Source organism: Aegilops tauschii, chromosome 1 (assembly GCF_002575655.3).
Source record: "Aegilops tauschii subsp. strangulata cultivar AL8/78 chromosome 1, Aet v6.0, whole genome shotgun sequence".
Taxonomy (NCBI): Eukaryota; Viridiplantae; Streptophyta; class Magnoliopsida; order Poales; family Poaceae; genus Aegilops; species Aegilops tauschii.
Genome location: NC_053035.3, coordinates 171,217,080 through 171,238,440, shown reverse-complemented (window position 1 = coordinate 171,238,440; position 21,361 = coordinate 171,217,080).

The window sequence follows — 21,361 nt, the reverse complement described above, 5'->3', positions numbered from 1 at the left end:
GTTCAAAATCAAGTTTTAGGACCACAACTTCTTGCCAGGATTTGTAACATTGGAACAGATACTCATAGGCCCAACCTAAACAATCTTGAATCACTCTGTCTTTGAGAAAACCATATTGGTTGATATGGATCATTTGCAAAATAACTTTTTGAAGTCTATTTGCTAGAAGCTTAGTAATGATCTTCAAAACACCATTAAGAAGAGAAATGGGTCTGAAATCATTTGGTGATAATGGCACCTCCTTCTTTGGAACTAAAGTTATGAAAGATGTGTTAATGCTTTCCAGTTTGACTGTTCCCTCATGAAAATCCATGATTAACTGCCTTACATCATGACCTATAATATCCCAACAGGCTTTCAGAAATTCATTGTTAAATCCATCGGGACCAGGTGATTTATCTATGGGGAGATTTTTTACCACCTCATTAATTTCTTCAGTTGTGAGTGGCTCCTCTAGCTCCTGGAAAACAAAGGTGTTGATTGCTCAAATAAATTGTTGAGTTCAAAATGCATATTATGCCCTTCTGAATGTCCCAGCCTTTTTTTGAAAGCTTCCCACAGAATTGCAGCTTTGCCTGCATGGCAGTCACTTCAACATTATCCTCATTGTGCAGCATGGCAATTTTGTTATGTCTGTAATTGATTGAGGCCTTAGCATGGAAAAACTTTGTGTTTTCATCACCAAATTTAACTCCCTTTATTTTCCCTCTTTGTTTCCAATAGATCTTTTGATTGTTCAATACCACCAACAGGTATTCCTTGAGTAAAGTTCTACAGTTCCCTTCATATTGGCTCAGACTTCTGTATTCCTCAATCAGATCCCAAAAAAAGATGCAGTCATTGATCTCTTGGATGATTTTCTTGAGACAAGAAAGATTTTTTGCCCAAATTTTGAGAGCTCTGCTCAGGTTTTTGAATTTACCATTGATCTTTTTAGCAGAGTCAGTGTGTCCCACTGGAATATTCCAAGCATTTTGAACAATATCCTTGAAATCAGAATGTTGCAACCAGTAGTTTTCAAATCTGAACACCTTTGACTTTGGGATAGAAGTGCCCACTTTGATCATGCAGGGGAGATGGTCAGAAACTGGCTTGGCCATAGGAAGAGATGTAGTATCAGGGTATGAGATCACCCAAGAAGCTGAGGTAAAGAACCAGTCAAGCTTTTCAAGAAGAGGATTTTCTTGCATATTGCTCCAGCTACACTGTCTCCCTTTAAGTGGCAATTCAATAAGCCCCAAATTGTTAATGGCCTCATTAAATAAAAGCATTTGGTTGACATCACCCCCTGGTTTGTTTCTATCAGTAGGAGATCTGATGAAATTAAGATCCCCCATAACAATCCTGTCTACATCATTAGGCATTTGAATGTTGCTGAACCACTGTATAAATTCAAGTTTGTCTTCTTGTCTACAAGGTCCATAAATATTTGTGACAATCCAAGATTGATTGGATAAATTACATGTGAATTTAATAGCCAGTGAGAAAGTTCTGAAACATCAAATCTCCACTAAAAAGAGAACCATTCCAAGCAATAAGGAATCCACCAGAAGCACCCACTGAAGGGAGGAAGAAGAACTTTGTAAATCTGTGTGGGCAGAAGTTGTGTAATTAAGTTAGGTCAAAGTCCTCTCTTTTAGTCTCTTGTAGGCAAATAATACCAGTTGCACTTTCTTCAATCTTTTGCTTAAGAGCAAGCCATTTTTCAGGTGAATTTACACCCCTAATGTTCCAATTAAGAATACACCAAGATCTGTTGTTATTCATAAGAACTATTGTGATATATGACCAGCCCCTCAAGGTCCACCCCTTGAGCCAAAATCCCAGAACTAGGATTATCTCTCCCTTTAACAACAAGATTATAGGAGCATAAATTGTCCATACTTTTAAAGATCTGCTTCAAGGACGCAAGACCATAGAGACTATTACATGCACCACACAAGCTCCACATGAGCATAATATATAAAACATCCCAGATGTTCTGACATCCTAACAACCACAAAAGGTATTTGTGCTGGATCTGGTACTTCATTTTGAAACTTTTGCTTGGTTTGCTTCCCCAGTGGCCTCGGACACCCTAGCCACCTCCTCCTGAGCTTTCTTCCAGGGATTCTTAATTAACTTCTCATGCAGCTCCTCCTCAGCCACCTTACAAAATGATTTTGTGAGGTTTTTTACTACTTTAAAATTTGTAATGGGTGAAAACGCATTGTAAGGTAACAAGATATTGTCATTACATGAATTTCTCTTAAAGCCATCATTATCCAGCTTGATTCTATCACTCCTTCTTACCTCTGTTTCAACCAGAGGGCATTTGCCCCTCCTTTTCCTGGTGCCAGTGTCTCCCAAGACCACATTGTGGGGTTTATTGGTCTCCTGATCCCCTTGGATCTCCCCTTCCTATTCATTGAAAGGTCCCTGCAGACAACTAGGTGCTTGAGAGACCACACAAGAATCTGGTATATGAAATTCAAGAACATCTTCTAAACCATAGTTTGCTGTTAGGAGTTGCCACAAGGAAGCTTTTAACAGTTGTAGTGTCCATCCAAATTTGTTAGGTGTTAACAGAAGGTGTTGAATGAAGTTGAACCAACTTTCTCTGGTCACATCTCTGGCTATTTATCCAATGGGTACCCTCCGACTCCCGCCAAAAATCATTGAACAATTGGATAAAATCAGACGTCATGGCTTGTGGATCAGAAAAACTGATGACGGAGACAAATGTAATTCCCTTGCAGCTTGGGACATGGTTTGCAGACCAAAAAAGAATGGTGGTCTCGATGTACTTAACCTCAAGGTTCAGAACGACGCAATGCTTCTTAAACTACTCCACAAATTCTACAATAAATTTGATACGCCTTGGGTACACCTCTTGTGGGACTCCTACTACTCCACCACTGTCAACCATGCTGCAGCACCTTGTGGTTCCTTCTGGTGGCGGGAACTCATCAAACTTATGCCAGTTTACAGGGGGGTTTCGAAGGTGACTGTTGGATCGGGCGACTCAACACTTTTTTGGAAGGATGACTGGTGTGAAGGCATTGTTGCTGATATCTACCCACGTGCATTCTCATACACCATCATGGAAGATGCCTCGATCAAGCAGTTCCTCACCATTTCTAGTGTGGAGCAAGGCTTTCACTTACCTCTCTCACTCCAGGCGCATGATGAGTTGAAGACACTGCAACAACACGTGAGACACCTTGAAGTGACAGACACAAAGGACATCTGGTCCTGCGTTTGGGGGACGGCTGAATTCAAGACAACAGCGGACTACGCTTTCTTCTTCAGAGATGTCATTGCACATGAAGCTTTTAAATGGCTGTGGAAGGCTCAATGTATACCCAAGCTCAAAGTCTTTGGTTGGTTCCTCTTATCCGATCGTCTTAACACAAGGAACATGCTCAAAAGGCGGCACTATAACATTGGGGACAACTTGGATTGTTTGCTCTACGGGCAGCATATTGAGGAAACGGTGGAACACCTCTTTTTCAGGTGTACATTTAGTGGAACATGCTGGAATGAGCTGAATATTTCTTGGCCTGTGAATGGCAATAGATTGGACATGATGCTGCACCTCAAAACTTTACATCGTCGCCCCATGGTTATGGATATCTTCTTGGTGGTAGCTTGGAGTCTTTGGAAAGAAAGAAACAATAACTACTTTCGCCAAGTAGCCCCATCAGTCTCATCCTGGAAAACTAGGTTCAAGAAGGACTTTGCTAGTATTAGCCATAGGGTCCCTGACCACAGAAAACAGATAGTTGCCACTATACTTGACTCTCTACATTGAGAATACCAGTAATGCTTTCCCCCCTGCGTGGGGGTTGCTTGTTGAATTATGTCCATATGTAATGTAACACTGTACATCTTGTTTTACCCCTTGGTAATATACTAAGCAATAGGAGTCTTTCCTACTGTCTAACCCTTCAAAAAAAGTTGAACCAGCTTACAGGTATGTCAATCTTGAAAGTGTGGTCATTGTTGTTGGTTCCTGCAGCAAAGTGCTTTACCCAGAGGTCCAATCACTCCTCTACAATGAGATGAGCTCCATCAAGTACAGACAAAGCATGGTGTTGGACTAAGGACTCTATACCATGGTTAAGTGAAGAGGATGTTAATTCAAAATCATCATAGGTACCTTTTCCAGCCACTTTGAGAGATTTAGCAGGAGGATTTATTGAAGATTCTGCATTGACTGTCACTTGTCCCTCTTCCATAGTGTCCTTGTTACTGGCAACATGCACCTCAGAAGCAGAAACATTGCTCAAAGTTTGTTCCACTTCAGAAACTTGTGTATTATTTGTAGCCATGGCAATTTGCTTAACTCCTTGTTCCTGAATTAAAGGATTTTCCACCTCCTTGGTATGAACATGTGTGGTTAGACCTGCTGAGCTCATGCCCTCCACCCTAACAGTATCAGAATTAACCTCATGCACTTTAGTAACAGATTCAGTCCTCATGTCAGCTGGGTTATGGGCCTCACTGGGTCCCTCCTGTTGCTCCTCTTGCAGATCAGAATCTTTAGTCTCATAAGCCATAAGAATATTATTCAGTCCTAACCCCCAAGAAGGGGCTCTAGTTCAGCCTGATCAACCTCTTGGAGAGGCTGATTGACAAGAAGCATGTTGTTGTGAGAGATGTTTCCTTCTGAAAGGGAAATGTTGGTGGTAGTACTATTGTCAGGGGCACCATCTTCCTCCTCCATAGGCAGTTCAACTTGTTGTTCTTGTTCCAGAACCTGTTGTGGCCCTTGCTATGGAAAAGCCCAATGCCCAGGCTCCTCCCAATCATCCCAATCAGCATCTTGATTTTGTCCATTGTTGCCAGGTGGATCAATGTGAAATCCTGGAAAGTCATTGCATTTTGTGGAATAGGGTGGGGTCTACACCAGGAGGTGGAAGTGGTCTTCATCTGCTGGCCCACCACCCTGAATATCTTCCAAAATAACTTCAACAGAACTGGTCCAGGATTCTTCCTCAAAACCCTCTCCCTCAGACCACCTAATACTTTTAGGTATATCAATCAGCTCAGTGCATCTGGCTTTGACAAGGATTTTTCCCTTCCTAGAATCTTCTTTCTCCTAGTTAATGATACGACCAAATGTGTTGATAGCCATAGCAATATCATTTGTGTTACAGTGGTCAAAAGGCACTCCCACAATCAACAACCAACAGATCCTATTGAAATTAACTCGCCTCTAGTTCCTACCTTGATCATGGGCAGAGAAAGAAATAAACACATCACCAAAAGCATGTGGACTCTGTCTAATCAGCCTGTCCCTATCTCTGACATGCACAAACTGAACGAAAGCTTCACCAAACGGGCAAGGCTGAATATCCACCAACTTGTTCCACCCCTTCCAAGAACTCCTCAATGACCTCTCTAACATTCTTGAAGTGTGCCTTATTAGGGAGCGGCTGGAGGGTGACAATCGCCCACTGCTCGTGGCGCCTATGCCTGTGCGGAAGAATAGCCCACGCGACGCCATTCCACCCCGCAATCTGCTGAATCTGAAAGCCCTCAGGAACAAATGGCTGTGGATCAATGGGAACATTGGCCATGGCCAAGTTGTTGTCGCCGGTGAGCCACAGAAGAGGAGGGTTTGGTGGCGAGCAAGCCGAAGCAGAGGAGGTGGGGGCTGTGTTAGTGGAATGCGAAGAGGCAAGTAGCGGTCTAGGTTGAAAATTTGGGAAGAGTCCCGAATTTAATTCCTTGAAAGAAGAGGCATGCGTGGTTTCCATGTGAATCCCACAAGCACGGAACCAATCGTCCACCAACCTCGGGGCCCAAGCATCTTCTGGTGGGCTTGGGAAGGAGGCAAGCTTAAGAAAGGGCCAGAGCCCAGGAAGGTTGGGCTTATCGCAAAAACGAGCGCGGTGGCCCATGTCCCCGCATGCATGGCAAGCGGCATGCACGTAACTACGTCGATCATGACAATCCTGGTGCACCCCACTAGGAGCTGTTACCAACCCATTAATGGGCTGATTAACCTAAGAATTAATAGAATTTTGACCCTGAATAACCGGCCATGATTGTCCTCTGACAGCCTATCAAAAACGGACCTCCTCAAGACGACCGCCGCATAGGAATTCTGGCGATCGTCGGCGGTAGGCACAAGGCCTTGCCATTTTTGCCAACTACAGTCCACTCTATCTCTTCCTCAGCATAAAACCGCATTTCCTCATGACGCCAATTTGGTCCTCCATGCCCCCAAAGATTGAAAACGATATCAAAATCCTTTTCAGTAACTCTACCAGCATTTTAGATCTCAAAACCCACTGAATTTGACGCCACTGAGAACTTGAAAGTGCATTCTAAAAGATGACGCACACGAAAGCCTTGAGCATAACCACCAAAAGAGGCATGAAGGGCAGTACTAACCGTGTGCACATCCAACTTGAATGAGGCTCGAACAAAGGAGACCACCAAAGTGAATTCTTGACGATGAAAACCCGGAGAGAAAACCACCGGATGGCCTAACTTGGATCTCGTCGCTACTTGGAACACCTTGCCACGGTCGAAGTTGAGCGCAAAGGGGGCCATGGCCAGCCATGAATTGGTCGCCAAGGACAGAGTGGCCAGAGGCGAAAGGGGAGGTGGCCGCCAAGGCCGGAGTGTCTAGAGGCGAATGGGGGGTGGCCGCCAGGGCCAGAGTGGCCATCGGCGCAAGGCCGCCGGCCGGATCGCCCTCTATTTGCCCTCTAATCGCCCTCTAGTCGCCCTCTTACTTGCATGATTTTTCCACGTCACCTCATTAGGTCCTTGGTGCCTTGTCTTCTCACGGAAAAGTCACGAGCAGATCAACAAGCGCGCATTGCCCTATCCACCCTGTAATTTGTCAACATGCAGAAGTTCCAGGAGCCAGGCATTCGGCAGTGCTTGAACTCTCACCGCCTCGGGAGGACTGGCCATGGTCGGGCGATGACGTAACCCGCATCACCAGCCGCAAAAAGGCTAAGTATAGCCATCTCATACATCGCGCCGTTGTCGGACGGAATCCCTTCCCCTATAACCTCACGGAGCACATCACCTCTTTCCCACACAAGTCGCCTGCACGTTAAAAGGGGAGCTCTTGAGCATCGCGCCTTAGGAGCTCTTACTGGCTCTCAAGCCCTCACCCCCTAGCCTTGTCCCAGGCATCGTGACCTGACATACCAGTGGCGGCTGAGCTTCTCTCGAGGGTCAGGTCCTGAGGACGTAGAGTGCTTTGACGGGCAAGGAAAAGAGAGGCAGGCCTCGCGAGGAGGTTTCGGATGAAGGGTTGCAGTTTAGCTGTGTTTATATCAATTAAGACGCAAAGGACGTTGGTTTTTTCATGCACCCCTCGTGGGACTTTTGTTAACTTGCCACAGAATGGAAGGTGGACAGGAAGCCAAGCTCTAAGGAAGTGCGCCTACATGTTGCATGGATTCCCAATGAGCCGCGGATTCCCCCACGCTGCACCCTAAGCTAAGTCGTCCTATTCACGCCATGCGCGAGTTTTACCAATAACGCTTCACCTTTACCATTTGCGGTCTCGCTAGGGCGGAAACTCTTTCTCTCTCGTGAGCTGCTTGCGCGTCAAGGAGGACCTCTTGAGAAGAGTGCCTCAGGACCTCTTACCGTACCTCAAACCCCTCACCAGATGGCCTTGCCCAAGCATCGCGACCTGGCATACCAGCGACGGCTGAGGCTTGCTTGGGAACTGGGTCCCGATGATGCAGAGCACTAAGTGATCGTGAAGAAAAGGCTAAGCCTGGACGAGAAGCGCCACAGTAACTTGAACATGAGCTAGAAGCATTTAAAATAAAGGCGCGAGCGCTAGAGTTCTTACACGCCCCCGCGGGGCCCATGACGGTTTTGATGCACGAACAAAATAAAACAAAAGAGACTTCCCCCCAGAGGCCGCCGCCCGGGTCCCCCTCCGTCTTGATGCGACAGCGTGGTGGCTCGTCGGAGTCGTCGTCGCTCCTCCCATGGAGGAGGTGCGGCCGTTGTTGCCTTCGTCTTCGTCGGAGAAGGAGTGGTCGTTGCTGCTGTTGTCGCTCTCCATGCAGCACTCCAGGCGGCCGTCGGCCGCCCCAAAGATCTTCACGAAGAGCGTCGTGGCCCCGTCGAACTTGAAGTGAAGGGTGTGCCCCTCCTTCAGACCGCGCGTGCGGGTGAAAGACTTCCACCCCCGTGTCAGGTGCATGTAGCCAGACGGAGTGAACTCCGCTACTACCCAGGAGGACTTGTTGCAGCAGTCGTCTGGCTGTAGCCACAGTCCCAAGGGTGTGTTAGCCGCCAGTTCCTCCGTGAAGGAGTCCGGGAGCTGGAGCCAGTTGCGGGGTGGTTTGTCCATCCAGACGACGAACTCGCGGGCCGACTCAGCGGAGTGGCCTCGCCCTCGAGGAGGTCGGGTGGTTGCGCCCCCTCCTCGGCCACAGCCGCCTCGACCCCCACGGCCGCGCCCGCGGGTGGGGTTCTTTCTGCGGCTGCCTGAGCCAGTGAGGTCCACCAATGGAGGACGCCCACGTCCCCGGGGAGGCACCCCGGGCGTGGCGGCGGACTTGCGAGGGCGGCCTCGCCCTCTCGCAGGCTGCGGCAGCTCTGATCCCTCCTGCTTCGCCTTGCCATTCTCGCCAGCGGAAAACCTTCTCAAGGGAGCCATGTTTGCGGCAGTAGTGGTTGAAGACAGGGTGGCTAGAAGGCGGTGACGGGCCGAGGGTTCCGACTCCTCGCCCCTTTTATAGCGATCGAAGGAGGCCGGTTCGCGCCCCTTCGACTTCGAGAGCAATGATGGCCCTGCGGCATGCGCCAGGCTTTATGTCAGCCTAGGTGGTTGCCTAGGCGACGTGGGGAAGTGGGGGTGTGTTGTGCTCCGTCATGCACCACGCGTCGAACCTGGCCCACAGGAAGTTGGGGCCGCGTGGCTTCGCTCACCCCTCTTCGCCTCCGCCTCCGAGCAAAGTCGTGCGCACCATGGGGCCGAGGGCAACTGTCGGGGCTCTAGCATTGGGGGTACCCAGGCTCGTCCGCGTGCGGCCCAAAGCGTGTGTTGGCGTTCTGGGAACAGGGGTCCCCAGACTTGCCTACCTGCGGCCAACGGCATGGCTCCACAAGCGGGCCCGTACAGCCCGTCTTCACCAAAAAGCACTCAAGACCCTCGCGAGGGGCCGAGCCTCGCGAGGCGGACGACACAAGACCTCCTCGGGAGCGGCCTCACCAGGCTGGCTCGCGAGGGGCGGAGAGATCAAGGGAAGGCAAACCTCGCGAGGTTCCCATGACGTGAGCCATGACGACCAAGGCAAGGCGGGCGCCAGCGCGCATAGTGTCCTTGCTTCCTCTTTGATGCTAAGGAGGCAAGCGCAGGCGAGGAGTTCCGAGGCACCAGGCAAAGGTTTCCATATCGGTGCAACGAGACCAAGACGAGCAGGATGGCAAGACGGAGGTCACCGTGGAGCCCAAGACGGCGTCACCACCAGAGCCTTTGGCAGGCGAACACTACTTTTGTCAGGATAAGTTGTACTAGCTGTCCCCTTTCAAATTGGCCGTTGTTGGCTCCCTTCCCGCTCAATATTTGGGAAGAGGACCAGGGCCTCTATAAATAGGGTTAGCCACCACAGTAGAGGGCATCGGATCCTCACCTACCAGAACTCATCTCGAGCGATCCTCACACCCACCAAGCACAAGAACACCTCACCTTAGGAGGCTGTTCTTCCCTTGTACTGTTCATCCCCAGCCCAAGAGGCAATCCACCACCACCACACTGGAGTAGGGTATTACACCACAACGGTGGCCCAAACCAGTATAAATCTTGTGTCTCGTGTGTTGTGAGTTCGTCGTGCCTAGCCTAGAGATCAAGAAGTGCGTGAGGGCGTGATCGGTGAGGGGGAGATCTTCGTGCGCACCCCAGTGTTCGAACCTTAAGGGTTTGCCGGAACCCGAAATCCGAAATTTCACGCGCCAGGTAGGGGTACGCCGGAGCTTCCCTCCCACCAGTCGATCCACTGACGCCCCGCGGTTCAGATGTCCGACGACCCAAGAACCAACGCCGACCGCTGGGCAGCTTGGCCAGCCCGGGCGGCGTCGTCCACCCAGGAAGATCTCGACCCCGCACTCCAGGCGGCTCGAGCACCACCTAACGCTTCAAGGCACGGGCGGCGCGGCCAAGCGCCGTCCACCCTTACCCCACGACAGGCGCGAGCTGCTGCAAGGGCCACAACCCACGCCGCGGCAACGGTGCCGCACACCCGATGGGAGCAGGCGAACATGCGGGCTGCGCTCACGGTGGCGCGGGAGCTGCTACGGTGCCGGCTGATGGAGAGCGGTCGGGACGCACTGCTGGAACGCGTCGCTGAGCTACTGGACACAGCGGCCATGGGAGCGCCGCCCTTCTGCTACCAGCTCACGCCCCAGGCAGCGGCCGGATCCCATGGCGGGCTTCGCCGCGCCCGCGTGCCCCCGAGTGCGCCCAGGGGTCTCATCGGCGTCAGCGCGACCCACGGCGCCGACCGCACCATCGCACCCGCACCACCCCCGATGGGCGCGGGCACGAGCGTTGCCACACACGTCCCCAGCGGGGCACCACCCTACCACCCTCAGGACGGCGTGATGGGTCGGGCGACGTGGAGGGTGGGGCACTTCGGTGAGGTCTTCGAGGCAACGGCCTCGGAGGCCTGTGTGCCCCGCATGATGAACCAGGTGTACACACCGGGAGATGACCCCGGCTCGTTCCTCGAGCTAGGCTGGGAAGAGGAGGCGCTAGGAGCTAAGGCCTTCCAGGAGCCGCCCGATAGCCCCACCAACCACGTCGTCCACAACAGCTACCGGGTACCACTAATCTCCTAGGAGCGGGCTTACGCTAACCATGAATCGCAAGTGAATTAGGTCACAGCACCAGGCGACAGTTTCGGCATGGCGGTACCCGTCCCGCCAGGAGAGGCTCGCTGGGGGCTGCGTGGGGGAAGCCAGGAGCAAGGCCCCACCCCGCGTCGCACGGAGCAAGGCTTTACCCGGAGGTAGGCCCTTTGCCGGGGAGGCGCCGGCGAGCCCTCCCCCAGCAGAGGACCCGTGGTCGCCGAGGGCGCCGCTGGCGTCCGCTTTGCCCCCTTTGGTGTCGTCCTGGTTTCTGGTCGTCCCAGCGGGGGTAGAGGGTGGCGCAAGGCGGGGCCCTCGTCTGGCGATATGAAGTAAGGCTCACGCCTATGAAGGTCTCCGCTCGTGACACTCTCACGTAATAATGAGTGGGGCTGTACACGCCCCGGAGCCTCAGGAGTGCCGCCCTTGGGCCTCGGGGGCTCCCTCCCACGTCCTAGTGGCAGCACTTAGCTCTACGCTGGTGAGAAGACTCGAAGACAAGAAGACTAGACTAGGCATCGGACGCGGCCATTTGCTTTGGATCTCTTTTCCGTAGCCCTACCTTCTGGATTTGGATTTAAGTTGAATTTGAATTTTCATTGATGCGCGCGGGGGGGTGCCTTTTTCTCGTTCGAGCGGTTTCTTGCTATCTGGTTCTTGCCTTATTTCGGAGTTCGTGCATGTTGCTTCCCCCTCGCGGGCCCCTCGCGAGCGGGGCTAGGCATGGAGCACATGCGCCACGCGCATGTCGCGCCACGGCTGGCGCTTGCTTATCACGGGGCCCCCTCGGGCGTGTTGATAAGCTCCTCAGGAGCATCCTAGAAGCTCGCAACCTCACGAGCCGGTTCGGGGCTCGTCCAGGCTAAGGTAAGCCGCAACAGCAAACTTGCCCCAGGATACGTGGGTTCATGAAGGCACATATTCAACTCGACCTAAAAAGATGGAGGCAGTAGTATACTTACATAAGGGGCTTCCCCTCCAAAACTGCTCTTACAACCTCTAGGGCCGCGCCCGAGCTTCTGCGTATAGGACAAATAGCTGGGAAACACGGGATCAATCAGACATGTCGCTTGCCGTCCCCCAGGTCGCCCTCAGACGCATCGCTGGCATCGCTGCCAGCGTCGCTAGCATCACCATCGCCTTCACCAGCGCCGCCATCACCGTCATCGACCACGTCACCTTCGTCCGCCGCGACCACCACCGCATCGTCATCGGAAGTGAAGGCCCTGACTAGCGTGTCCACATTATCCTGCACCCACCACGCCAGGTCACCCGGATGGCCTCTGGAACTGGAGCAACGGCGGCGTCAAAGTCGAAGTCCTGATAGGTGTTCTGGAGATGGCTGAAGACACGGGAGAATGCGCGCCCCAGCAGGCCGCGGCTCCTCTCTTCCACGAGCAGGCGAGCTCTCTCAGAGCGATTCTCCAGGCGCGTCACCACGTCGGTGAAGAAGCGGAGGTGACTGGCGTAGTCGTTCGAGTGGGGATGAGGAGCATTCTCATCGCAGATGTGGCCCAACGCCGCGTTGGCCCTGTTCCTGAGGCCCTCAAGCATGGGGGCGTGCACGCGCTCCAGCGTTCGCAGTTGAAGCACTTCCTCCCTGTTCTGTCGCGTGATGGACTCGGCGTTGGCGACCCACTGCTGGAGAGGAAGCAGCTCGAAGCGGGCAGAGGCCAGCTCAGCCCGCGCCGAGGCCAGGGCGGCTGCGGTGGCCTCCTCGCGCCGTTCCACCTCAGTCAGCCTAGACTTGAGGGCAGCAGTCCTGCCCGCAGCCTCGGCCGCTACGAACTCTGTCTTCAGGTCGTACCTGCCCTCAAGATTCGCGCGAGCCTCGGCCACCCGGCGATCGACCTCCTCCTGGGCCCTGGCCTCGCGCGCGCCAACGGCATCTTCCGCTTGAGCAACCTAACGCTCCCTAGTCTCCAGTCGCTTGAGCTCAAGGCTACGCTCCATGGCTTCCAGCGCCAACGCCTCCTCGCGCTTCCGCATCTCTTCCGCTTTGGCGGGCGTCCCTCTCAACGACGCGAGGGCGGCTCTGCGTGCCTCCACTTGCTGCTCCAAGGAGGCGCTCCAGGCTTGGAGCTCCCACGCGCGCTTCTCCGCGGCCTCGCGACGGTGGTCAGCTTCCCGGGCCTCTTCCTGAGCTCGGGAGCAGGCCTCTCGGGAGGCTGCGAGGGAAACCTCGGCCTTCGCGTTATCAAGCTTGCGCTGGTGGCACCCGAGGTTGATAGCCACCTTCAGCTTATGCCGCTCCTCCGCCAACCGAAGACCCTCGGCCATGAGGCGCGCATCCACATCCACGAGCTCTTCACCAAGCCGGTTCACCGCGCCCATCAACCTCTTGGAAGAGCTCATGGCGGACGACGCTCCTTTCTTGCACCGACTTGAGCATGCTGCTGACTCCGTCCTCCACCGCGGGGGCCGCAGAGGGGGCCCGAAGCGGCTCACCCCCTCTCAGCAGGGGGCTGGGGGCTGGCACCCACCCGGTTGCCGGCCAGGCCTCACGAGGGGCCCGAGCAAATGGAGACCCGCCGCCTGAAGAGGACCCCAGGATCGGAGCCAACCAGCCACCATCCACGATCAGGGGAGGGGCCCTTGGCACACTGGTCGCATCCCAAGCAAGACCGCCAAGAGGAGATGGCGAAGGCATGAGCTCAAGGCGCCCAGATGGCGGGCTGGCTTCCCGGACTGATCCCGCGCCGGGGGCAGCGTGCGGGCTCGCAGCACTTGAGTCTGGCAAAGGAAGCAAAGCGGGAGGAGGTTGCTTCTCGGGAGATTCCGCGGCCTTGGCGGAAGGGATCCTGAAGAGCCATCGTCCGGAAGGGAAGCAGCGCTCGAAGAACCACAAAGATAAGGTACTTACTCGTTAACGGCGATGTACTTTCTCCATTTTAAAGGCCCGAAGGTGCCGCTGCCGCGGCTTGGGGACCCCTTCCTCTTGCAGAGCTCCTCGAAGTCCACACAAAGCCGACCGAAGCGCTGAACATGGCGGCCAACACGAGGCGCAACTAAAGAAGCGCTCGAAGGGACAACATCAGGAGCGCCAAGCGAGGGGGGCTATAGGGCTCCGCCTCGCAGCGACCTGCCGAGGCCTCAGGAGCCTTGGCCTTGGGAGTCGTGGGCTGCATCACCTCCTCAACTGCCGCCCCGGGGCAAGCACTTGGGGCGAGCTTGATGCCAGTAGCAAGGAGGGGAACCACATCGACGGGGTTCTCACGGGGCCCCACCAGACCAACTGGACGCAGCCCCCACTCATCGAAGGAGGGCATGCGCTCCACAAATTCCACCTTCTTCGAGCAGCGGTACAGCAGGCAACTCTTCCCCTGCATGTCATCTGGCAACGGGACACCCGTCAGGACATCGAGCACCGTTCGTCGCGCCTCCAGGGGGAGCCCGGACTCCTGAAGTCTCATGCGGTCCTTGCTGCTAAGCAAGGCCCACATTGGCCGGGAATGGCGCTAAAGCGGAGCAACCCGGCGCCGGACAAACTCCTTCACCACCATAGGCGCAGTCACGCCGCGGTCTTTCAGCCTCTTCAGCCTGAGCCAGACGGGGACAAGGCGCGGATCGGCGAGCCTTTGGTGGCACCAACCGGAGTTGGGAATGGCCTGCGCCGACGGAGAAGAGAGCAGGGGGCTGAACACTCCGACATCAACAAATACCCACGGTGTCCGAAACTCGCTCGTGGATGGCAGAAGCTCAAGGTTAATCCCCGTGCCGGCCGTCGCCGCCATGGCCTGGAAGCTCAGGCATCCCGAGCTATATCAGGGATCAATCAGGTGCAACAAGAAGAAGTGGCGGAGAAGGGCCACGGAAGGAGCAATGCCCACCATGGCCTCGCAAACAAAGGAGAAGGCGGCGAGAAGGGTCACGGATTGGGGATCAAGGTGCAGCATGTGGATCTGATAATGGGCAAGCACTACGTTGAAGAAGGCGGAAAAAGGAGGAACCAGGCCAGCCTAGAGGACGTCAATGAAGAATGGGACCTCGGTGGCTGTCCTGTCGACACAAGCTTGAGATGCAGGCCAAGCCACCATTCTTCCCCTCTCATTGAAGCTTTAGGCAAGCATGGGGCGCACCTTGTCCATGGCTTCTTGGTTGAGCACCAGCGACCTGCCAACGGCAGGCTCAATGGCCGGGCGTGGCTCGGCGGAGGACAGGGGACTCTTCCCTTTCTCCGACTGGTCCAGCGCCATGGCAATGGGAGGATTGAGCTCAGATCGGATCGGGAGAAGAGGCTGAGCTTCGAGGAAGCAGAAGGATTGGGGAGTGCGCTGCAACAACGGGAGGAAAACCGTGTAGACCGCGATGGCCGCCTAGCCCGTCGGGTATAAAGGCGGCATGGGGAAGCAGAGATGCCCATGTCCAATCAACCGCCACGCGTCGACCAAGGCCGCAGGCTGTTGGGGCCCGCGGCGCTCCGCACTTGCCCTTTGGCTTCGCCTTGAAGCCAAGTCCGAGCGCGCCTTGGGCCCAGGGGCTACTGTCGGTGTTCTGGGAACGGGGGTCCCCAGACTTGCCCGCCTGCGGCCCACGGCGTGGCTCCACAAGCGGGCCCGTACGGCCCGTCTTCACCAACAAGCACTCAAGACCCTCCCGACGGGCCGAGCCTCATGAGGCGGACGACACAAGACCTCCTCGGGAGCGGCCTCACCAGGCTGGCTCGCGAGGGCCGGAGAGATCAAGGCAAGGCAAACCTCGCGAGGTTCTCATGACGTGAGCCATGAGGACCAAGGCCAGGCGGGCGCCAGCGCGCACAGTGTCCTTGCTTCCTCTTTGGTGCTAAGGAGGCAAGCGCAGGCGAGGTGTTCCGAGGCATCAGGCAAAGGTTTCCATATCGGGGCAACGAGACCAAGACAAGCAAGACGGCAAGACGGAGGTCACCGTGGAACCCAAGATGGCATCACCACTAGAGCTTTTGGCAGGCAAAGACTACTTTTGTTAGGATAAGTTGTACTAGTTGTCCGCCTTTCAAATTGGCCGTTGTTGGCTCCCTTCCCGCTCAATATTTGGGAAGAGGACCAGGGCCTCTATAAATAGGGTTAGCCACCACAGTAGAGGGCATTGGATCCTCACCTACCAGAACTCATCTCGAGCGATCCTCACACCCACCAAGCACAAGAACACCTCACCTCAGGAGGCTGTTCTTCCCTTGTACTGTTCATCCCCAGCCCAAGAGGCAATCCACCACCACCACACTGGAGTAGGGTATTACACCACAACGGTGGCCCGAACCAGTATAAATCTTGTATCTCGTGTGTTGTGAGTTCGTCGTGCCTAGCCTAGAGATCGCGAAGTGCGTGAGGGCATGATCGGTGAGGGGGAGATCTTCGCGCGCACCCCAGTGTTCGAACCTTAAGGGTTTGCCAGAACCCGAAATCCGACAGCGTGGCATCATCAAAAGGGCCCGGCACGGCCTAGCATCAAGACTTCATGAGCAAAGCCATCGCAAGGCCCCCCGCATCGCGAGGCGAGCATCAGCAAGCATCGTCGGGCACCCCAAGGGCTTCATGGGGGGTGGCCTCTCGAGGCCCCTTGCGGCGCGGACATCTCTAGGCCCGCCACCCCGCCTCGCACTGCACGTGGGTGATGCGAGCCATGACGAGCGGAGCCAGGAATGCACAAGTGGGCGCAGGCAAGGACGTTTTCCTCTTTGGTGCTAAAGGAACAAGGCCAGCGCACGGGTTCCCAAGGCAGCCCCAAAGGTTACCTCTTCGGTGAAACAAGACCAGGACTACGAGCTCGCCAGGACGGAGGACATCGCTGAGCCCGCCTACGCGTCACGACCAGAAGCTTTGTAGGCAAAGACCACCTTTAGTCAGAATAGGGTGTACTCCTGTCCCAATTCGAATTTGGCTGTTGTGGCATCCCTTCACGCCTAGAGTTTTCTAGGGAAGAGGACCAAGGCTAGTATAAGTATAGGTTAGTCTCCACCGTAGAATGGGATCAAGTCTTGGTCGAACCCTAAGCCCGCATGAGGCAGTTCATCCTTGTACTAGTTCATATTCATCCTCTCCGCGAGGCAATCCACCACAAAGCAAGAGTAGGGTCTTACACCGCAAGGTGGCCCGAACCTAGGTAAATCATTGTGTTCCTTCCTCCTCCCCTCTTCCTAGAGCACGTCGGAGCAAGGCTGTGAGGCAGCGAGCAGCGTATTGTAGCCTAGTGAAGTTCTCCTTGCACACCCCAGAGTTCGAACATTTCCTTGGGGTCTGCGGAGCCCCGATTCTGGCAAACTCCACCATGGTTACCGCGGATATAAAATCCGTGATGTCACTAGGATGTGACTCTAGAGGGCTGCCCTCGTTGGGAATTAGGCATTTTCCTTTTCCATGAAAATTTCTGAAATTTTTAGTACCTCAAAATAAAAGTGAACAAAACATAAAAAGATTGATTGCAACTGCTCCTACAAGTATCTTGAGGCTATATCATGCATCAAAACTACTTTGGACCATACAAATTCAACATGCAAGCTCAAATACATGGTCACCACAACAGCAAAAATTTGCAAAATATAAAGCACTAGAACAAAAACTAATTTGACCATTGGAGGAGTCACATACCAATGAGTAATCCACCGAAATAGTTTCAGAAACAGAGCTCTGAGCAAGGATATCGGAAATCGCACAGGAATGAGCAAGAACATGAGTTTGAAAGCAATGGTGATTTCTTCTGGAGGTATGAGAAGGCAATGGGCGGCTGGAAAAACTGAGGGGGCCCTGTAGTACCCACAAGCACACTAGGCGCACCTAGGGGGTAGGTGCGCCCTGTGAGCTTGTGTCTCACAGGTGCACCCCCCCCCCCCCCTCGGGGAGTGTTTAGTGCCAAAAATTATGAAATATTGCAGAAAAAATCATACTAAATTTTTGGGTCATTCTGAGAACTTCTATTTTCGGGACATTTTTTATTGCACGGATAATTCAGAAAACAGGATAATCATGGCATTTCTACTTTATTAAACTTAAAATAACATAGAGAAAAAAGTAAATATAGTAGGTTGTGCTTGCTAAACTCATCAACCACATGCCTCTCAAAAAGAATCCATTAAAAAGGTTGATCAAGTCTCATTAACAAACTATTTCCGAGTAACATGAAACCGAAGAATTTTTGTACGACACTAGGTTACCTCAGTGGGGATATGCATCTCCCCACCAATAAGGGTTCCCTATTTGTTTTTGACCGATGGACGAGGAAATTCAGAGCCTCCAATAGTAATTGTAGCAATTTTTTCAATAGTTTTCATACTATTCACCGAACTTTATTTCCTCGGGAAATAAACCATATTCTCATTACCATTGACATGAAAAGTAACCTTGCTTTTGTTGGAATCAATAAAATCCCCTGTAGTATTCAAAAAGGGTCTACCAAGGATAATCGACATGTTGTCGTCCTCGGGCATATCAAGTATAACAAAGTATGTTAGATAGTAATAGTTGCAACTACGTCAGGCACATCCTCACAAATTCCAATAGGTGTAACAGTTGATTTATCAGCCGTTTGCAAAGATATTTTAGTAGGTGTGAGCTTATTCAATTCTAGTCTTCTATATAGAGAGAAAGGCATAACACTAACACCGGCTCCTAAGTCACATAGCAGTATTGACATAACTTCTTTTGATGGAGCGCGGTATATTAGGTATTCCTGGTGAGGGAGTCCTGGATTAGGGGCTCCCTGGGCGTCCGGGCTATGTGACGTGGCGGGCTGATGGGCCGTGAAGGTACGAGATAGAAGGCTTCCCCCCGTGTCCGGAGGGGACTCTCCTTGGCGTGGAAGGCAAGCTTGGCGTTCGGATATGAAGATTCCTTTCTCTGTAAACCGACTCTATACAACCCTAGCCCCCTCCGGTGTCTATATAAACTAGAAGGTTTAGTCCGTAGAGGCAATCATAATCGCATAGACTGGACATCTAGGGTTTAGCCATTACGGTCTCGAGATAGATCAACTCTTGTAACCCCTATATTCATCAAAGTCAATCAACCAGGAAGTAGGGTATTACCTCCATTAAAAGGGCCCGAACCTGGGTAAACATCGTGTCCCTGCCTCCTGTTACCTTCGATCCTCACACGCACAGTTCGGGACCCCCTACCCGAGATCTGCCGGTTTTGACACCGAAGTTGGTGCTTTCAATGAGAGTTCCACTGTGCCATCGTCAGAAGGCTCGATGGCTCCATCAATAATCTACAACAATGCCGCCGGGAAGGAGACTTTTCTCCCCGGCCAGATTTTTGTATTCGGCGGCTTCGCACTGCATGCCAACTCGATTGGCTGCCTCGAGCAGATCGACAGCTACACCCCTGGTCATCATATGAGTTTCGGGAAACAAAACTATGTCACCGACATCCGAGGAGACTTGATCTTCAAGGGGTTCGCAGCCCCAATCGCCGCTCTGGCCTTAGATCCAGAACGGGTTGTCAGGTCCGAAGACGGGAGTTTAGAGCCCACTGAACTCTCTGCAATTATGGAATTTGCCACCGGAGATCCGGAGGGGACGGCGTCATCGGCCAACCCAAAGACGAACCGAACTCCCCTTGGCGCTCTGGCACCGGACACTCCGCCGGACTCCAAGTCCGAACTCTCGGGGTCCGTGTTAGGCGGGCGCGGCCAGGAGGCTCCGACCCCGGACAGCCCCGTGGACCCTCGTTTCTCTGCCCAAACCTCGCTTCTGAACGAGGCTCTGGACTTGATGCGACCACTCGTCATTATGGAAGGATCACTTCCGAATCATGCCCAGCCCGGACTAGGGGCTGAGAGCGGGGAATTTTACGCCCCACCCACCACCCACTTCATAGCCACTGTCAAAGACCTAACCGGCATGCTGGACTACGCCTCCAAAGACATCGACGGTATGGACAACGATGCCAGAGACGAACAAGGCCAAGACCCTCCGTTTACCGGATGATGGACGGCCACTTCCACATACGACGTGTACGTGGTGGACACACCCAAGGAGGTCGACGATGGCAAGAAGGATCCGGATGAGGACAAGCCTGCCGAAGCCCGTCCAAAGCGTCGATGTCAGCGGCGCCGCTCAAAATCGCACCGCGACAAAGACAACAATACCGACACCGGCGACGATAACACTCCCGAGAATGCCGAAGACCCCGAAGCCCCTGTAGAGTGAACATCCGAGCAGGATGATTGGAAGGAGGGGCAAGTACAACCAGACGACCCTATCGAGAACGAGGGCTCGAAGGACAGCAATTACCTGCCGATCTCTAAAGAGGATGTGAGCATCGGCGACGAAGATTTTATCGTGCCGGATGTGGCACCCCGGCTTAGAGCGACCGGTTTACCATGCATTGCCAGCCCAGAGACCATGTCTTCTGGCAACACACAACATCTTGGTACAGAAAACAACCGCTTTATTGATGCTAGCGGAACAGAGTTTATATTACAACAGCTGTCGAGGCCGAGCGGCACACCCGGTGCGGCTGAACAATATGTACATTATTTAGTGAATATAAAGGGGCCTCGATTAGAACAACTACGCGGCAGCGGAATAACATCATAGTGGAAGCTCCATATCACAGGGACACCGATGTGGACACGATCTAGACTCAAGCAGCTCTCCTCTCCAACGAGACTTTCCTGAAATCTGGCATGACACGCCAGGTTAGTACATTGAATGTACATGCAAGCTCACAACAGGCATAATCATAATGGCAAACAATATCATGATACTTAACCAATTAATAATAATGCAACACTATATGTCAAACATGCTTTGATCATGCTCGAACGTCCCTCGGGACAACTTGCCAACCGTGATCATTCTCGGATCACAAACAAGCCACCAACATGGTCTTAACAAGAGTAACTCGTGATCCTTACGGCGATCACAACCACGACCAAAATTTGGTCCCAAACATCTCGATGGCCCTTCCGCCATCATCAACAATGCCAAGTTCATAGCTTAGTGTGCAAATTTTTATTAAACATTGACTCATGGTGGGACCTACTACGAGGTGTCCGTGACCGTGGACTCGGCTATCGATAGATTATACACTCTGCAGAGGTAGCACACTGTACCCACACCACGGAACCCATGGCCTCGCACTCCCATTTGGGTGGACCAACGGCATTCTGATGAAACCCTTCCATTGCCATGACACTCTCCCGGCCACTCCGACCCAATCCCCAACGGGCTAGTCATGGGTGGCCCCGTGTCTACCAAAGACACACCGACCACCGTCGTGGCCAAAACGATCCCACTCGGGGACCCGGTACCATAATCTCAACAACGGGCACACAAGGTTATGCCTGCTTACCGGGCCAGGGTAATCACGACATAACCTTCCCTAGTTGGAGGCACCGACCAGAGGCAATGTCAATGGACCGAATCAAGGCCTTCCCACAAAGGCAAATGTGGTTGCACTGGGAAAAACTCGATTCAGCGGCACCATGACCCAGTCAACGATATATTCAAGTTAAGTTATATTCAGGTTCAACTTAAAATGAAAATGACCGGTGTCATAGCATGCCATGAAATGCAAAACTACACATGCATCACTTATTAACGAAAATAACCGATGTCATC